Source organism: Triturus cristatus, chromosome 2_2 (assembly GCF_964204655.1).
Source record: "Triturus cristatus chromosome 2_2, aTriCri1.1, whole genome shotgun sequence".
NCBI lineage: Eukaryota > Metazoa > Chordata > Amphibia > Caudata > Salamandridae > Triturus > Triturus cristatus.
Genome location: NC_140582.1, coordinates 206,768,228 through 206,787,903, shown reverse-complemented (window position 1 = coordinate 206,787,903; position 19,676 = coordinate 206,768,228).

Here is a 19,676-nt window from a genome sequence, read left to right as displayed (position 1 = left end):
TTAAGTACTCTAAGGAAAGGGTTGGGACGATTCAAGGGACCCTCCCAGGGGAGGTTCTGGACAGGAGGGAGGTTGCTCCCATGTCCTTTGTCCAGTTTTGCACCAGAGCGGGAGCCACTGGCTCCCAGAGCTGGTTTTAACCGGACTACGTATGGGGAAGCAAATGTGCCCCTTATGCACACTGGCATTGCACACTCATCCCGCCCCAATACATTAAATCCTGTCTGGGAGGTGGTCACCCCTCCCTGTGACAGGATACCTATTGATCCGCCTTCCCCTGCTTGACCTTGGCTCAGCAGCAGGAGGGCAGAATCGTCTCTCTGGTTGGCAGCAACCATTTTGTGTTGTCTGGGTCTAGAAAACTGGTACCAGGAGCACTGAGAGCCTAACGGTGAGCTCGTCCAGTGCTTGGAATCATACCTCCCATGCCGTTTACGATGTGGGGATATGATTCCAACACGTTTTATACCAAACATGATAGGATTTGTTGCAGCCAGTTTCGAGATGGTCGTCGTGTAATTACGCGGTGTTCCTCTATATAGTATATGGCTGCTTTACTTACAACCCAGGAGAATGGACTCCGTGGGCTGTAGGGGTGTCCTGCTTATGTAGGGGCACCCTCACACTTAGGACCAAGCACCCAGCCTTCAGGATTGATAAGGCCTGCTATAGGGGTGACTTATAGGTTTTAAGTGCAATGACCTAGATATAGGAAACGTATATCTTTAGTAAGTGGTGCTAGCACCAGCTTACACAGGCTGCAATGGCAGGCCTGTAGTTCCATTTTGAATGGTCTCCCATGATTGGCTTAATGCATGCTTCATCCCATGGGGGACCTCTGGGGTACCTATGCTCTAGGTACCTTAGTACTATATACTAGGGACTGATAAGGGTACCCCAGTAACCAATCTGGGATCTACCTAAGTACTGACCACAACAATTTAAGGGAGAAAGCAGAGAGGCTGGGGTCATGATTAACAGAATCCCAGTCAGACTAGTCAAAGACAGTTTAGCACCAGGCAAAAAGTGGTGGTAGACATGCAGAAGGATACTACCTTCCTGTAGCAATCATAGCAAAAGATGAAGATCTGGCAATAAACACTGAAGTTCTCATGGGATGGGCCCAGTGGGTCATCTGCCTGCATGGCAATGCAGGGTTAATCCTAAACTTGGTGATATGATGTCCTCAGAGGGTGGACGTGTTGCAGAGGGTCCCTCTTTGGGGACCCCTTCAGGAAAGAATTAGGAACATTTGTAAGCACTTTCAATGCAGTTAATGCACAGCTGTCAATTAAGAAGGCCTACAACAAATGCCTTTTTGCAAGGGCTGGATGCAGTAGGGAAAGTTCAGCTAGCCATTTCCTTCATTAGTGTCCCTGCAAGGCACAAGCAGCAAGAAGAGAAAAAGCTGGGATGACCTGAGATGTTTTGGAAGTTTCTTCCCTTCCTTAGGCAGGAGCAACTGAGGCCGTTTTCAAGAGGGAACTACAAAGAGACAAGAAAAGGTGACTTAAACCATGGATTTTCAAGTAAGAATGCTTTCACATTTTTAAGAATCTTTGGGGAGACTTGTGAAATGGTTTATGTAGTACTGGTATTGTCTGACAAAAGATGCTTGGGACCTGCAGACAGTGAAATGATTTCACTTGTAATTGTTTTGATTCTCCACAGCAATATTGATGTTTAAGACTGATACAGTTTTCTACAACTCAGATAATCACAATTTTTCAAGATGTTTCCCTGCTACTTCTCAAAGGGGCCATACAAGAGACTACACCATATTGAAATGGTTTTCTCACGCAATGTACTTGTCGTAGACAAAAAAGGAGAAGGGTCACATGGTAGTCATGAACCTAAAGTAGTTCAATTCCTGGTTAAAGTACTGATATTTCAAGGTAGAGTGAATTCACTTCCTCAGAGATATCTTACAGCAGAACGGCTGCATGGTGTGGCTCGAACTGAAGGATTCCTACTTGACCATACCTATTTTGGAGCCCTGTTGTAATCTCCCACATAGGAAATTTCAATGCAGAGAGGGAGACCATCCTTACCACCGATGCTAGTAACAAGGGCATAGGTGCTACGCTATCCCAGATTATAAACAACCAAGAAAAGATAGTTGTATTTGCCTCCAGAATCCTAACTGGAGCTGAGGTAAATGTCTCCACTGTAGAGAAGGAGGCTCTCGCTTGTTACTGGGACATCATTCACTTTAAACTTTACTTGTGGGGTCTACCATTTGAGCTGCAAACTGATCACAAACCCCAAGTTTCACTGCTGGCAAAAAAAGAAATGGAGAAACCACTCCTCGCATGTCAGGCGTAGGCTTGCTGTCCAGGCAGAATCACCTTATTCCCCAGGAGCGAAGATAATGCCTCTCCCTTTCTCAAAGACACTATCCACCCAGTATCATAATAACATACACTAGGGTAAGAACAGTATCCTCCAAAAATGGAGAGACAACCGAGACCCCTCAGAATTGTCTCTCAGCTGCCAATAGGAGTGGGTTCCAGGCCAGTGGTCGCTGAATACCTACACAAGAGGAAAAGAGGGGAAACTATCATGTACACAATGATTAGAACAAATACACCTTGTATATATACCCTCTGGGTTGTGTACTGCTTCACACTTACTTGTGTCACCAATGGAGGTTGGCTTATACTGCTGCTTCAGGAGTCTCTTCCACTGAAATATTCAGTCAGGTATTGTCAGTAGTTAGTGTTCCAATAAAATAGCTGGCCAGTACCAATAAAACAAAGGATGTCCCAGGCGGAAATGAACGCTTCCTGGCGTTCTAATCAAAAGTAAAACGGGAGCCAGAAACTTCTATTACCACGTGTGCATATGAAACGCTTCTTCGCGTTTTCAACAATGAATAACGGAAACAAAGGAAAGGAAGGAACGTGGTAAATTCCGTATGGCAGCAACAGAATACAAAACGCTAATCCGCGTTTAAATAACTGATCACAAGGAGACCGGGGAGAACGGGAGTCAAGGAGGCAGGTTGGGGGAGTGTCCGGATGACGAAACGCGTCCTCGCGTTCTGATTGGATGCCAAGCGGGAGGGGGAAAAGTACGAGATCCGCAACGGCACCAAATTGATACGGAATGCGTTGATTCACCACGGACAAGAACGCGATCTTATCCCCAAGAGCAGGAACACGCTAGATCTCCTCACGATACGCTGTCCCAGGCCGAGGCACCAACATCCATCAAAACACTGTACGGTAAAACACCCCTCAGCAAGTCTGCTTAGAGTGTACTCGCACCGGATTGAATGGAAAAGGGAATTCCACGGGCAAATAGGCAAAGCTTGGTAGAGTAGGTACGCAGAGAAGGGAACAAGCCACCATCGAGGTCCAAGGCAGGGTCACAACTTGAAAGCCAAGCACGGAGGCACCGGAAGGGAAGGCTTAAAAACCCTCCCCGTCACGTGACTAGGTCAGGTGTAGCATGAGGCAGTACACAACCTTCCTCCCTGACAATGCATTCTGGGATTGGAAGTCTAATAACGGCGCATGGCACCTGAGCCTTAACAGTTCTCCCCCCTAAAGGTCTCCTCACAGGTCTGGGCTTGGAGGGATGCAAGGCATGAAAGCATCTAACCAACAAAGGAGCATGTACGTTTTCAGCGGGCTCCCAGGTCCTGTCCTCAGGGGCATATCCCACCCAGTCTATTAAATACTGCAATTTACCTCGGTGTCTTCGGGAATCCACTATACGTTTAACTTCATACTCCATGTGGCCAGCTACAGTGATAGGAGGAGGAGGAGGTTCAGGGGTCAAAGGGGGTATGTAAGGTGTCAAGAGAGATGCATGGAACACAGGGTGAATTTGCATTTCAGGGGGGAATTGTAGTTTCATAGCTACTGGAGTGACTACTCTAGTGATGGTGAAGGGGCCTAGGTATCGGGGTTGTAGATTGCGTGGCCCAGCGAGCTTAAGGTTTTTAGTAGCTAACCACACCTGATCTCCCTCCTTGTAGTCAGGTGCAGGGCGTCTGTGCTTGTCTGCTTGGATTTTCATTTGTTCTTTGGCCTCCATCAATTCCTGTCTCGCTTGCCCCCATATAGTCAGTAGTCTTGCGTGATGCTCCGCCACCGCAGGTGTGTGTTGGAGGGAAGAAGGGAAATGCAAAGGAATGAGTTTGGGGTGATAACCTGTGGTAAAATAAAAGGGTGAAATCTTGGAGGCTGAGTGAGTGGTATTGTTGTAAGCAAACTCGGCCAAGGGCAAGGCGTGGACCCAATCATCGGTTATAGTACTGATTAAACACCTCAAGTACTGTTCTAGTGTTTGATTTGTTCTCTCTGTTTGGCCGTCCGTTTGTGGATGATAGGCTGCAGAGAGACGATGGTCTATGTGGAGAGCCTTACATAACTCTTGCCAGAATTTGGAAATAAACTGAGGCCCCCGGTCTGATACAATAATGGAGGGCAATCCATGTAGGCGAACTATGTTATGGAGAAAAGCCTGCGTGAGCTCTAAAGCAGAGGGCATCTTTTTTAGAGGCACAAAATGAGCCATCTTAGAGAACATGTCCACTACCACTAAGATGGTTGTATATCCTCTAGTCGGTGGTAGATCTGTTATGAAATCCATACTAATGGACGACCAAGGGCAAGTAGGGACAGGTAATGGTTGCAACAGACCAGCGGGAGCGCAGTGTGTAGTCTTCTGTCGGGCACAGGTCGGACAGGTGTGGACATAATCAGCTATATCCTTGGTCATACCCTTCCACCAGAACCATCGCTGACATGTCTGAATAGTTTTTTCAGGCCCCGGATGTCCAGCCATGGGTAATGCATGACACCACGTGATAATCAAGGTCTGTGTGTCTTTTGTAGGGAGGAACAGTCTATGATCGTGAAAAAAGAGATTGTGGTGTATTGAATTACGCGGATCAGTTAACCATTCCTCCTGATCCAAGGAGGCGAAGGCTTGTTCAAGGTGAGGGAAGAAAGTCTCAGAGTTTATCTTTTCTCCTTATACTACAGCACTGATCTTGTGCTCCGGAATGATAAATCCAGGTATGTCCACAGAGGTAGAAGGTTCTTTGCCCAGACGAGACAAGGCATCAGCTTTTCCTTGTTTCACTCCAGGTCGAAAATGTATCACGAAATCATACTCACTAAAAAAGGACACCCATCTCATGTGCCTAGGAGTAAGAGCCCTAGCTGTTCGGAAATACTGCAGATTTCGGTGATCTGAATAGATGGTAATCACGTGTGGTGATCCTAACAAATAATGGCGCCACTCTTGAAACGCCATCTTAATGGCAAGGAGTTCTCTTTCGCCAATGGTGTAATTTTGTTCAGCTTGAGATAAGGTCTTGGAATAATAGGCCACAGGATGGAGAGTACCAGATTGTGGGTCTCTTTGCGACAGTACCCCCCCTACTGCGAACTGGGAGGCGTCGGCCTCTACATAATAAGGCTGTGTCTCGTCTGCATGACGAACAATGGGGGCAGAGGTAAAGCTGTCCTTTAAGGCTTGAAAGGCCTTTTCAGCCCGTTGATCCCAGTTGAAGTTTACTCCTTTCTTCAGGAGTCTAGTGATGGGAGTGATCAGATCAGAAAAATGACAAATAAACCTTCTGTAAAAGTTGGCGAAACCTAGGAAGGATTGCACCTCTCGTACAGTGGTAGGACTAGCCCAGTTGGTTATGGCTGACACCTTGGCAGGATCCATGTGTATCCCTTCTGGGGAGATGACAAACCCCAGGAAAGCTACTTTGCGGGTATGAAATAGACATTTATCCAATTTGGCAAAGAGGTTGTTCTCAAGCAACCGATTCAATATTTTCTTCACATGGTCCACGTGTTCTGTCTCATTCTGAGAATAGCTTAAGATATCATCTATATATACGATGACAAAGATATCCAAATATTCTCTCAATATTTCGTTTATAAAAAACTGAAAAGCCGCTGGAGCATTACATAGACCAAATGGCACCACGCAATACTCAAAAAGGCCGAACTTGGTGCGAAACGCCGTCTTCCACTCATCTCCTTCTCTAACTCTGATCAAATGATAGGCTCCTCTTAAATCAAGTTTAGTAAAAATGGTGGCCTTCCTCACTTGATCTAAGAGATTGGAGATGAGTGAAAGAGGGTATTTGTTTTTAATAGTCACTTTATTGAGGGCACGATAGTCCAGGCACGCTCTCAGACCTCCTTCGCTCTTGGGAATAAAAAAAATAGGGGAGGAGACTGGGGAGGTTGAGTGTCTTATGAACCCCTTCTTTAACATGTCCTGAAGAAATTCAGACAAGTACTTAGTCTCCGGTTCAGTGAGTGCATATACTCTGCTGACCGGCAGGTCTGAGCCAGGCACAAGATCTATACGGCAGTCGTATGCCCGATGTGGTGGCAGAGCGATAGCTTTGACCTCGTCAGATACTTCCGAGAACTGTAGGTATTCCTTAGGTAATTGAGTGCTATCCATCGTGGCCAGGTCGCAATACAAAGGCGACTGCCAGTGAGAGGTTTCTCTATAACAATGGTTGATACAATGAGGAGAACGTAAGGTGACTGTCCTGGCCACCCAATCTATTTGAGGGTTATGTCTCTGTAACCACGGAACTCCTAGAATTGCTCCAAAATTGGGAGTATCAATCAAGTCAAATACAATGTTTTCTGTATGACCATTGTCACACTGCATAATGATGTCAGGGGTTTGATAGGTTATCAGACCAGATGATAGATCAGAGCCGTCGACGGTCATTACCTTTTCGGGATGTGTCTTCTGGATGAACTCTATACCCAGAGTTCTAGCAAGAGTGATGTCTAGGAAATTCCCTGTTGCTCCAGAATCTAACAATATGGCCAAGGTTCGTCTTATCTGAGTCGGCAGTAGGAATACCACATGGATAGTGAAATGTTTAGGCACTAGTGCCAAAGTGTTTGCTAAGTAGTGAGAGGTCTCTAAAGAGGACATACTTGGAGAAGCGACCTCGATACTCTCCAAGTTTGTTAGTTTTCCGACTGGACTACCAGACCTGTTCGGCCTATACTGGTCCTCTGGGTGGTCTTAGATTTAACCGGACATTCTCTAGCGAAGTGTCCCCCCTTACCACAGTAGAGACAGAGATTTAATTTCCTCCTTTTTTCTTTTTCCTCGGAGGACAAAGGACCTCTAACCCCTCCTATCTGCATTGGTTCACTGGTGTCTCTGGTTTCTTTCTTGTCCCCTTTGGCTACAAACAGGCGGGAAAAGTCACCTTTTGTTCTTTCCCCTTTTCTCTCAATAAGACGGTGATCTAATTTCACTACTAAATCCATAAACGCCGAACACTCTTCAGGGGGATCAACTATTTGCGAAAGTATATCCTTAAGCTCGTCCTTCAGACCCCTATAAAACAAGGAAGTCCTCTTATCTTCAGGCCAATGAGTCTCTGTAACTAAACGATTAAAGGTGGTGATAAAAGTCAATAAATCTTTAGTCCCTTGCTTAAGGTTTAACAATTCGTTGTCACTGGCCTGCATATAGGAATGTCTAGCAAAAAGACTCTTCATCCTATCCTTAAACAGACCCAAATCATACAATTTAGGATCATCATTTTCAATGAGAGGCACCGCCCAAAGAGCAGCATTACCACTGAGATAGGAGATTATGAAAGCAACTTTAGCTGCATCATTGGGAAAAGAGGCTGCTCTACATAGGAATTGCAAATGATGCTGATTCATAAACACCCCATATTTAGTACTATCCCCATTAAACCTCTCTGGCATAGCAAGGGGAGTCTGCGGCGGGGTGACCACTGTTACGTTAACAGGAGAAGAACTAGCTCCTACAGGGATGGAAGGAGGGTCTGGGGAAGGGACATGAAAGTGTGCTGGTTGGATGTAATTACGTTTGAATTTAGGTGTGGTGTCGGTAACACTAATCTCCAACTGTTTTTGCGTCTTCAACATACTTAATTCGGAGACCAGGCGTTGATTTTCGCCTCTCACCAACTTAAGTTCTGTCTGGAGATTAACGACTGCAGCTGCCAGTTCTCTCATTGTGGTTTCTGGGGGCTCGCCCGATAATGCCTCGTCCATAATGGACAAGACGTAACCGTATCGCTCAGGGGGAAAATATATTGTGGGCTTGGCTTTCTGTCAGGCGTAGGCTTGCTGTCCAGGCAGAATCACCTTATTCCTCAGGAGCGAAGATAATGCCTCTCCCTTTCTCAAAGACACTATCCACCCAGTATCGTAATAACATACACTAGGGTAGGAACAGTATCCTCCAAAAATGGAGAGACAACCGAGACCCCTCAGAATTGTCTCTCAGCTGCCAATAGGAGTGGGTTCCAGGCCAGTGGTCGCTGAATATCTACACAAGAGGAAAAGAGGGGAAACGATCATGTACACAATGATTAGAACAAATACACCTTGTATATATACCCTCAGGGTTGTGTACTGCTTCACACTTACTTGTGTCACCAATGGAGGTTGGCTTATACTGCTGCTTCAGGAGTCTCTTCCACTGAAATATTCAGTCTTGTATTGTCAGTAGTTAGTGTTCCAACAAAATAGCTGGCCAGTACCAATAAAACAAAGGATGTCCCAGGCGGAAATGAACGCTTCCTGGTGTTCTAATCAAAAGTAAAACGGGAGCCAGAAACTTCTATTACCACGTGTGCATATGAAACGCTTCTTCGCGTTTTCAACAATGAATAACGGAAACAAAGGAAAGGAAGGAACGTGGTAAATTCCGTATGGCAGCAACAGAATACAAAACGCTAATCCGCGTTTAAATAACTGATCACAAGGAGACCGGGGAGAACGGGAGTCAAGGAGGCAGGTTGGGGGAGTGTCCGGATGACGAAACGCGTCCTCGCGTTCTGATTGGATGCCAAGAGGGAGGGGGAAAAGTACGAGATCCGCAACGGCACCAAATTGATACGGAATGCGTTGATTCACCACGGACAAGAACGCGATCTTATCCCCAAGAGCAGGAACACACTAGATCTCCTCACGATACGCTGTCCCAGGCCGAGGCACCAACAGCCATCAAAACACAGTACGGTAAAACACCCCTCAGCAAGTCTGCTTAGAGTGTACTCGCACCGGATTGAATGGAAAAGGGAATTCCACGGGCAAATAGGCAAAGCTTGGTAGAGTAGGTACGCAGAGAAGGGAACAAGCCACCATCGAGGTCCAAGGCAGGGTCACAACTTGAAAGCCAAGCACGGAGGCACCGGAAGGGAAGGCTTAAAAACCCTCCCCGTCACGTAACTAGGTCAGGTGTAGCATGAGGCAGTACACAACCTTCCTCCCTGACAATGCATTCTGGGATTGGAAGTCTAATAACGGCGCATGGCACCTGAGCCTTAACATCGCATAGCTAAGTAGGTTTTGGGTCTCCAAACGTTCAATTACAGAATAACATACGTGCCTGGTGCTAAGAACTGTGCAGCAGATTACCTGTCTAGAGAGCCTTTGGTAAAGGAGAAGGAGAGTTGTGGACTAACTGAGAAGGCCATTTTGAAGATCAGTATACACGCAGTTTTACAAGATCAGTGGGAGTCCAATACAGAGCAAGATCAAGTGCTCAAGGCAGTCAGGGATTTTATAATCAAGGGGTGGCCAAACAGATGTAGGGACCTGTCAGAAGAAGTGCAGTGCATCTGGAATGTAAGGGAGGAGCTATCCTTGGAGGGTGATGTCATATTGAATTCAGGAAAGATTATACCGCCAGAAGGCTTACGTGAGCAAATACTTAATTTAGCTCATTAAGGGCATTTGGGGAGGAGTTTGAGTAAGGCCAAACTTAGATCTGATTACTGGTTTCCCTATATGGATCACCTTATGGAAGAGAAGGTCAGGGATTGTCAGTCTTGTAGCTTGAGTGACAAAACCAAAAGCATTAGACTAACTCCTCTCATTCCTGTTGAGGTACCCACCACTCCTTGGAACAAATTGGGGCTTGACATAGCAGGACCAATACAGGCTATGGGTCCACAGGGAAGGTACTTAATAATCCTCATTGACTATTTCTCACATTGGATCTTCCATAAGTTTGTCAGCACAGTCAACACTGAATCCCTCAAATTTTTCTTAATGGAGGTATTCTCCAGGGAGGGTATTCCTGAAACTCTCATTACGGACAACGGGGTGAAATTTGTGTCTGAGGAAATGAAGGAATTTCTCAGGGATCTGTCCATCTCTCATGTTCGTACACCTCTATATTGTCCCAAGGTCAATGGCAAAGTAGAAAGAGCTAACAGAATGTTGAAAGAGTCTATTCAGTTAGCTGTGGCTTCTGGTAAATCCATAGAGAGCACGGTGAGGGATATGTTATGCACTTACCACACTACTCCCAATGCCACAACAGGTCTGTCCCCATTTGAGATGTTGAGGGGGAGAAAAGCGGGATCTAAACTTTCCCCAAGTTGGCTGTTCAAAAACAAGGAAGTCACCATTAACCCAGTTGAGGTAGGAAGCAGATTGGTAAAGTAACAAAAGAAGTACAAAGACAGATATGACAGGAAGTTGGGCACGAGAAGCAAGGACTGGAAAATTGGGCAGTGAGTTCTAGTAAAGAAGCCCCAAGGGGCGAGCAACCAAGGTGACAAGTTCTATGATCCAGAAAAAATAAAGCAAGTATAAAGCAATGTAGTGGTGTTGGTAAATGGTAAAATGTGGAGCATGGACAGAATTGCTAGGTGTCCTTCTAATCTCATTCCCTCTGGGCTAGAGGTGGAGGAACACGATGAATCTCAGGGCTGCACTGAACAAGAAGATAGAAAGAGCAGACCGGTTCGCCCACCTGCATGGCAAAAGATTGTGTAATGTTCAAGGTCTCTGTTGTAACCCGTTTTCCAGTTTTGGGGAACTGCATTTTTCTCCATTCACCCTGATCATCTTTCACTCTCCTCCCCTGTTTCCATCCATTCTTTCCTTATCCCATTTCCACCCATCCTTTTCTTTCCTTTTCTTCTTGATCTTTCATTGGGGAGGGAGATGTGTTGTAATCGCTATCTTGGTTTCTCCCATGGCCTTTCCCCCTCTTCTCACTCACACTCTTGATCTCTCCCTTTGGAATTCTGAGTGGGAGGCAATTTAGAATGTTGACAACTGTTCCCTCAGTGTGGTGTTGGTACACTGACTGGAGGAGGCATTATTCCTGTGATCTTAATAAAGAATTTGGACTTACCTTCAAGCGTCCGTCTTCACTTACAATAAGCCCCTTTGCAGAATCCTACAATTTCAATGTCAGAGATGAACATATGAATTCATAGCTCTGCCATTCAGCCTGTTTTCTGCCACTTGGTGTTTCACCAAGATCATGGACCGTCTTGCTGAAATATTGAGGGCCGAGGGATTTTGAATATTCATCTATTTGGACAATATACTGCTGATGTCACATGATTGATCCTTTCTTTCTCACCAACTGGATGTAGCAATTGACCTCCTACTGGGGTTTCTGATCAATTTTCAGAAGTCAGAGTTGAGTCCGATGCAGACCTTCCTATTTTGCAGCTGAGGTCAACTCAGTAAGGGCATCTCTTTCACTACTCATTTCAAAGATCCATATCATAAGGTAGGAACTGCACAAGGTCCAGGTGGGAGGTCACTCGTCTGTGCAGCAAGTAGCAAGGATTATAGGACTTCTCTCAGCTTCAATTCAGGCCATTTTCCCTTGTTCTCTCCATTACGTGGCACTTCAGTGATTGAAAATAGCTTATCCATGCAAGGTTCTCCCAAATGGCGACATGTTTTCTCTGCCAGAGGACGCCAAACAAGAGATGCATTGGTGGCGTTCAAACACCGATACGGGATTCGGGGTGTTACACGCTGTGTCACTGGAGCACTCTCAAATGGTAAGACATGTTAAGCTTGCTCAGTACAATGAACTAAGCTGTGGTTCTCGTTAGGAGTCCAGTTGCAATTACTGCACACCTAGCTGAAATTTGATGTTCGCTGATATATTTTCTTAAAATAACATTATGATGGAGATTTACTTTGGTTAGTATATGATACTCACACTATGTGTCGGAGTTCGATATTCTAATAGGAATACTCCTACGGTGACTGTTTCATAGTAGCGCATACTTGACTTATGTCAATCAGAAAGGTTACCTGTATTTGGAGGAAATAGCGTGATGTTGACTAGCTATCGCGGTTGAAATGCTGCACTAAGATAGCGGCATCAAAGTACGCCGATGCTTATACTGGTCATAAATAATTTTGTATTGCTCCTTTCTCATAAGTCCTGTACATAAGAAAAATCACCCACACTTGGGATTTCGACAGGAGCAGATACACCCAATACATAAAGGGTTTGTTACTAAAATTGTGGCTAAAATATTGAATTTGGGTGAATGTAATACGAATTAACAGTACGATGAGCATGGTGAATGGTAGGGTGTCGGCTCCCTTCGCACTGGGGAGAGGTACGCGGCAGGGATGTCCGCTATCACCCCTTCTCTTTGCGCTTTCTTTGGAGCCTCTCGCCGCCTGGTTGCGTTGGGAGCCGTCGTTGCGAGGCATTAGATGGATGCCGGAGTTCGAAGACCGTGTCTCCCTTTACGCGGACGACATCCTTCTGTATCTCACTTCTCCCCGACAGTCACTAATGGTATTGGTGGACGTATTGAAGTCCTTTGGCCGCAACTCCGGCCTGGTCATTAACTGGGCCAAGTCGTGCGTCTACGTCCTCTCGGGGGACGCCCCCCTCCTGCCGCAAGATTGCCCTGTACAGATTGCTACCCTGGGGTTCAAATATTTGGGAATCTTTATCTCACTTGATCCCGCGGTCCGCTATGAGCGAAACCTTCTCCCTCCCCTCCAGCGACTGAAGGCCGACGTCGTAAGATGGTGACGACTTCCGCTTTCGCCGCTCGGACGGGCGGCATTGTTTAAAATGATGTCGCTGCCTCGCTTTTTGTACGCTTTGCAAAATACTCTTGATGTCGTGCCGGCCCGTTATTTCCGGGAGGTGGAGGGTCTTCAGCGCCAACTGTTTTGGGACGGGCGGCCGCGGATTGCTCTCGCCAAATTGACGCTCCCTTGGTATGATGGGGGGGTCGCCCTCCCCGATATTAAACGATACTATTGGGCGTCTCAGTTGGCGGCGGTGAACCACGGGATATATGGTCCTGCCTTAAACCCGGCGTTCGAGATGGATAAATTCCTGCTCCCGGGTGGGGATTATAATAGGCGCTGTACTCGGTGACCCCGGACACGCGGTTGACAGGACCCACGCAGGTGGCGGTACGTGTGTGGCACGCGGCGAACGCTGCGATGGGGTGGAGGGATCGCTTGACTCGGGCGACGCCGCTGTATGCCTCTGGGCGATTGGGCTGTTTGTGGAGATCGAAAGGCTTTGAGAAATGGGACATGATTGGTATATGTAAGGTGGATGATCTTTGGGTGAAGGGAGCTTTCAAAACGTTTGAAATGCTTAAAATGGAATATAAACTGAACGATAGGGAGTACTTCCGGTATGCTCAAGTCCACCATGCGCTGTGTTCGGTTTTTCCGGACGCTGCTGCCATCCCCGAGTATTCCCCACTGGAGGATAGAGTGTTGGATGGCTACGTGCCCGACAGCACTATTTCTCTGATTTACAAGAAACTCATCAACGATCGTGCAGACTTGCTGCTCCGTCTGAGGGAGGCATGGACGGGCGATGGCTTAGAGCTGGATGATGAGGACTGGGTGTCGGCGGTGGCCTCCCCGAAGGAGGTAGCGATCCCGGCCCGCTTACGGTTTGTTCAGCTGAAGATCCTTCATAGAGTGTATGTCACGGGGCCCGGTTTGCTGCGTATGGATTATTCGACGGATGGACTGTGTAAGCGTGGATGTGGCTTACCGGGCACCTTCCTTCATATCTTGTGGGAATGTTCGGAGGTTTTGCGATTTTGGAACGATGTCCACACTGTTATGGAGGAGGTCACGCGCGTGGCCCTGTTGCCAGAGGCTAGGAGGTGTTTGTTGAATGTTTGGGAACCAAATGATTGTACTGCGGTGCAGACGCAGTGGGTGACCTTGGGGTATATGGTGGCTAAGCGTAACATTGCGCAGTTATGGGGCTCCCCGAGGCCGCCCACGATTGAGGTATGGAAGGAGAATATGGACTGGTGTATGTTTAGGGAAAAGGCGGTGTATGTGGCGAGAGGTAAGCCAGGGAAATGGAGTTGGGTATGGGGTCCGTGGAATTCATATTGAGGCCGTATCTGCACCCCGCCTTTGCCATTGGAGGTCGATATTGCTTTGACCCCTTAGCCGCGCATTCTGCGGGAGGGTGTGAGGAGTGTTCCATGCTTTGTTTTCCCATTGCCCCTCTTCACCGCTTCTGGACTAGAATCGCTTTGGACACTTTATGTTATTCCCCGTCCTGGGAAGAGCACGCTGCTATCTCGGACTCTCATTGCCTTGAGTGTGTTTTATGTTTAATAAAAAATGAAACTGTTGTTTTAAACTGCTCCTGGCCTATGGCCATGGCCTGTTATAGGTGCTTACGGACTGCCGGGTGCTTTGCCGCTGGTTTATTTGAATGTATGGCGTTACACTGCGGGCCCTCGGGCTTTATAGCGGCCGGCCCTGGTGGTTGTAGGCCCTTGTATGTCTTTTATTGTGTGCTAACGGTTTCTAATAAAATATATTCAAAAAAAAAACAGTACGATGAGCTATTCAGATTAACTATATATTTTCAGAGTCCGACTTTCCTATCCTAGAGACTTTGGAGTCAAATTTATACACTCTTGATATGATAGTAGGTGAGCCGATACAGTATTATCTTACTTCTGACACGGTGGTAGCTGATATCTTTCTTTTGTTTTCTACTTTTCTTACTTTTTTATTCGTCAAATACACATTTAGCGAAGCTCTATGACCCAGAGACTTCCGCAACATCAAGAGTCCACATACCTTCTTTGACATTTTTCTCATGAGATAGCTAATGAAAAATGCAGAAGAGACATGCATAACAAAGGCAGTCCCCCCACTTAAAGGAACATAAAACCATCCCCGCCCCCACCCCCCCCACCCATCGCACCGCCCATCTAGTCAAGGCAGCAAATCTATTCACAACTACAATTCTGTCTTTACTATACACCATGTCCCTAAAGTCCTGCTGTGCCCAGCACTCAAGTGTTACATGTCTTTCTTACTTTTTTTAACCTTTAACAGTACTTTGGAGGCTTTGTGGATGGTTCCCTTTTGCCATCTTGTTAACAAATGTAGATTTTGATTTATTGTTTTTCTTTCACTACGGTATATACACACGTTTTTGGACCTTATTCTAATCAAATTTGTAATTTTTTTTAAAAAACTCTTTTTATTAACAAAAGCTCAAGAAATCACATTACAGAGCGTAAATGTCATGAGTACATTAAGTTCCATTTGTAGAGATACATAGGCAATACATTCTCGGGCGGAGCTGGCTCCCACGTCATCCATTTTTACAATACTGTGCTGCCTCCAACAGCCCTCTGTATTTTCTCCAAGTCGCCCACACCTTATCCCATTTCCGGGCACACCCCCTACTCTTGTACACTGTTTCCTCCGCATTTTGACACCAATCAAGATCACGTTTCCATTCCTCAATCGGAGGGGGTGCTGGCATCCCCCAACTTTTGGCGATGTTACGCTTTGTGTTAGACCTGTCAGCCTTGCCTCATTTTTCCCACCCTCGTTGGCCTTAGGTCTCCGAGCGCCTTCCCATTGCTAATCAATGCTAAGGGGCAGGTGCTCTCTTCTTCCAACATGGCTGCCACAGGCCCCTGCTACTGCAGAGTGGTCTTTTTAGTAGCACCCTAGTTGCCAGGAGCTGGCTGGGACCCTAAACATTGTTGCAACACCAGCCCGCCTTTTTCTCCCATAGTTAGAATAGGGAAGCTCCTGGAACCTTCCAGAACAGGGGAGGGGTTTGCTTTTTGCCGCCTGAGAGTGTGGTCACCTGACCTGGGCATATATAAGGAAGGAGGGAAACTTTTTAGTCAGTTGGGGCATCACTGACCTGGGGGAACCTACGCAGGAGACTTAGGCGGTAGGGCCTAGTCAGGAATCTATACCACTGGGAGTGACAGGGCTTAGGTGCTGCCTTCCAAGCTGAGTGAGGAACACTGGACTAGCCCCTGATCTGGCCAGGCAGGAGGGGAACCCAGGGACCATCTGCAGTGACCTACTGAGACGATGCTGCCTTCAGGCACCAACTCAACCCCCCCCTCAAGAAATCCCCTACCAAGGGCGCAGGAACCACCACGCGCCGAGAATACCCTCTAACTGCCCACAGGACTACTGGGGGATCAACCAGGTATTGGCGCTGTGTCACCCCTGAGCTCCCTGACTCCACCTGGGTCCCCTTTGCTGCACTGCCACTGTCGTGTGGCCTGTCCTGCCTTGCCTGAACTGCTAACCTGCCTAAAGCTGAACCGAACTGCGGTGCTTCTCAGCGCTCCCCGGCTGTGCCTGGAGAAGAGCTGGACTCCTGCCCAGAACTGCTGTGCCAAGAAAGCGCTGTATTTTCCCCCGAGCGCTGTTTTACCAGCGATATTGCCAGAACTGTTGAACTGTCCCCGAAGCCCCCCTGCCGAGGCGCTGCAGGCAAACTCACCGTTGCAGCCAGGCACCGCGTGGGCAGAGTGCCGCTGTCATCCTCGAGGCCTCTGAGGGGTTCGGGGCTCCGCCATCGCCGTCACGACCTGGGCGCTTCCCCCGACGTGGACCCGGCCGCTGTTCGTCCCTCGCGGCGGCCCTCGGTCAGGAGAGGGCCGCCGGAATCCAGAGTGGGCCGCGCTAGGCCCTGAGGCCGTCATCCCACCTCACGGGACGGAGGCGTCCTCCCGGACTCTGTGGAAATATGGATTTTTATGGTCGGTTATGTCCCCTATCTTGGACCCCAACGGCTTCATGTATAAATCACAAGTACATGTATGTTCCCTCCAATTCCAGTTATGAAGACGCAAACACATGTGCGTCCACCGTCAACATGTCCTCTTTCAGATCCGCCATGAATGGGCCGGATATTCTATTCCTAAGTATAAAAGGCCACCGGCTTTATATGGTTCACTTTCCACATTTCTACAGATTCAGGCGAATAGGCCCTGATTCTGCCACCAAGCCTTTTCCTGCCTTCTGCCTCTGAAAGCTCCAGTCTGAGCCTGCATCTGTGACCATGAACTTTGTCTTACTCCCTGCGCGGCTAACGGTGCCTGATCCAGCCCGTCGCCTGCCAAAAACTGTATTTCACCTTCGAGATTATCTCCTTCGCTCCTCATCCAATACATTCCTGTCTAGTAGTTTAGGTAAACATTCCTCCAGCTACCGTGCAAAGGACCAGGCCTCGCTGTCCTCATGCAAGTAATTCATAGCCCCGTTACCATGGAATATTCCTACTCCCTCGCATCTAGTGTAGACACTTAGACGCTTGTACACGCACTAACAGTCAGTATAGTCAGTATAGAATAAGATTCTATCCTAAGAGACCTCTCTTTTTGGATAACACAGTTCTTTAAACATAGGATATTAGATATGATTTGGGATTAGGTTGACATAACCCCAGACTTTTGTCTCCACATGTAGAGCTAAATGTCAAGCCCCTTCACCCTCTCGTTGCACGTCAACCACACGTCATGCGGCTGCGCGCGCATCTCTGCCAACTATTTCTGCTGACATTGCAGGATTCTCTTATGGATCCACCCACTCATGACATCATGTATGATGACGTTTATTAAATTACGCCCTCTATTAGCTACGTATGCACCTTTATCAGCTGTTACGCCTCTTGCATCTGCTTTACTGTAATGTATTTTCTATAAAACTGCCTACCTGTCAATAAAGTATTGTTCCTTCCTTCCTGAACTTTCGTGGTGATGGAATAGAAGGCCCATAATTCGAATTATGTTCCTTTGTATAGGAATAAAGCCCGTTCCGAACCTCTAATACCACGGATTCTGCCTCTTATTTTACTGAGCTGATCTTATTAGTTTTCCGCATCAAATTAAGTACCGGTAATTAAATTATTTACCACATATATGGCGCCCGAATAGGGACACTTTCTCATCTCACGCGCCGGAGGTGCGTTGCAGACCCGGTCTCCTGCCACAGCTGGACGGACAACAACGCGTACCCACAGGATTTCCTGTATCTCCCTCCTGCCGAGCGGGGGTAACTGAGGCTGCGATCAACACCCAGACGAGGCGGTGAGAAGTGCGAAGTATCCCGACCAGAGCCTAGCTGAGAGAGCAAGATCCGAGGTATACAGAGGCCCACCAGGTTCCGAAGTTCCGAAGTTTCGAGTCGAGTCCAGTCCGGTCCAAGTCCAGTTCAGTTCAGTTCCGAGGCCTTCCGTTCCGAGCTACCCGGTGAGTACCATTGCCGGGGAGGCGTTCTGACGTGCACATAGGTTGTGCCGGTCAAGACGGGTTTGGGTACACAAATCCGGTCTGCACTGTTTTAGCAGTGTATCTGTACTGTTTAGCAGTATATCTAGTATGTCTAGTATATAATTCAGAATTACCTAGTTAGTGCCGAGTATTATGCTTAGTGACTAGATCCCTAAATGGCCATCATTGTTGTTCATTAAATGTTAAATGTTAAATGTTTTAAATACGTTCTACATATTGTGGTGTGAATGACTGTTCATTATTGTGTTTTGTTGTATTAAACGTGTTCAAAATTAGGTATCAGATCAGTTCTCAATATGCCGCTCTTTTCGAAATTAAGACAGATCAAAACTAGAAAAGGGGTACTCGAAGAAGCTGTTCCCATTCCTCCTAGGGACACTCCAGGGTACTTCATGTATCATAAACATGGCCTAGACGCCATATTATTTCTTGATTTATGGGTAGACTACACCAAGGAATTACCAGAAAGTCAGAGGTGGCCCGCAGCTGGGACCTGGGATGCAGATTGCATCATGAAAGTAGAGGAAGAATTATGGAAAAAGAAAGCTAGACAATCACAGAAAGATGCCATTGAATTATGGCGTAAAGAATCGTATAGACGTACAGAAAAAGCACTCAGACAGGAAGAGAAGAGTAAGGAGAATTCAAATAAAGTCCGAGAAAATCTATTAATTGAAGAAGGTACCCGAGCAAAAGCAGAACAAGTAGACAGACAAAGAAATGCCCTTATGAATGGTATGTATCCTCTCCTGGCCGAAGGGTTACCTAAGGCTACTCTGGAGATACCCAAAGACTTACCACCTCCGTTGTTTCCGATAAAATCACATCCCAAAGGGCATCCCAGAACCGCAGAAGATGTTTTCCTTTCCTCTTATTTAGACGACGCAGCTCCCGAGTATGCTAATACTGCACCACATAGACCGCCTGCCGAGGGGGTTCAACGCCAAGACCCTCCGTCTGTACCTCCGCAACAACAAACTCCGACACAAGTTCCGGCAAGCACATCTGTTTCTACAGCTGTACCCACACCTATGGTTGCTATATCACGTTCAACGAATCCTTTCACATCCAGCACCCCAGGCGGTGCTACAGGAGGTACAACAAACATTTTTTCCACGCCACCCAGAGTAAATAAACTTCCCTTTCAAGAATTAGCCCACCAACGTACGCCCAAACTAGTAACTCCCGACATGCTTAAGGAACTTCTAGTAGATTGTAGATATGACCCTGTGCCCGGCAAAGAGGATGAAATGCTGCTGGCATCATTACGTATCCGACGAGCTGCAATATATTTGGGGAGGCTACCAGGAATGACTACACATTTAGAAAA